The sequence below is a fragment of the Eimeria mitis genome, genomic scaffold (genome assembly GCF_000499745.2).
Source record: "Eimeria mitis Houghton genomic scaffold, Emh_scaff4488, whole genome shotgun sequence".
NCBI classification, from domain to species: domain Eukaryota; phylum Apicomplexa; class Conoidasida; order Eucoccidiorida; family Eimeriidae; genus Eimeria; species Eimeria mitis.
In genome coordinates, this window is record NW_013572805.1 from 2,014 (window position 1) to 2,592 (window position 579).

Here is a 579-nt window from a genome sequence, read left to right on the forward strand (position 1 = left end):
CAGAAAGGATAAAAATTAAAATATATTTATAAAAATAAATATAAAAAACAAAAAAAAATAAATAAATTTATTTTTATTTTATTCTTTTTATGCATGCACGTCTCGCTGCATGCGTTTTGGGGCTTTGGCGGTGTTGACTGAGGCCCTCTAAACCCTAAACCCTAAACCCTAAACCCTAAACCCTAAACCCTAAACCCTAATTACTACAAACAGAATGTAGCGTCTTTGGTTTCTTCTACCCCATTATTTTATTGTCTATGTCCCCTACAAACCCTAAACCCTAAACCCTAAACCCTAAACCCTAAACCCTAAACCCTCGTTATTGAGCTACTCTCTAGCGGCAGCCATTCATACTAAATTGTTGCTTTTTAAATCGACCCTAAACCCTAAACCCTAAATGCTAAACCCTAAACCCTAAACTTGTATCCATATACCTCTTACTCTGCAGCAGAAACCCTAAACCCTAAACCCTAAACCCTAAACCCTAAACCCTCAATCATAGAGAAACCCTCGGCGGCTATTCGTGCCTTGGTGGCTCAGCACGAAGATGGGGAAGAAGGGGGTAAACCCTAAACCCTA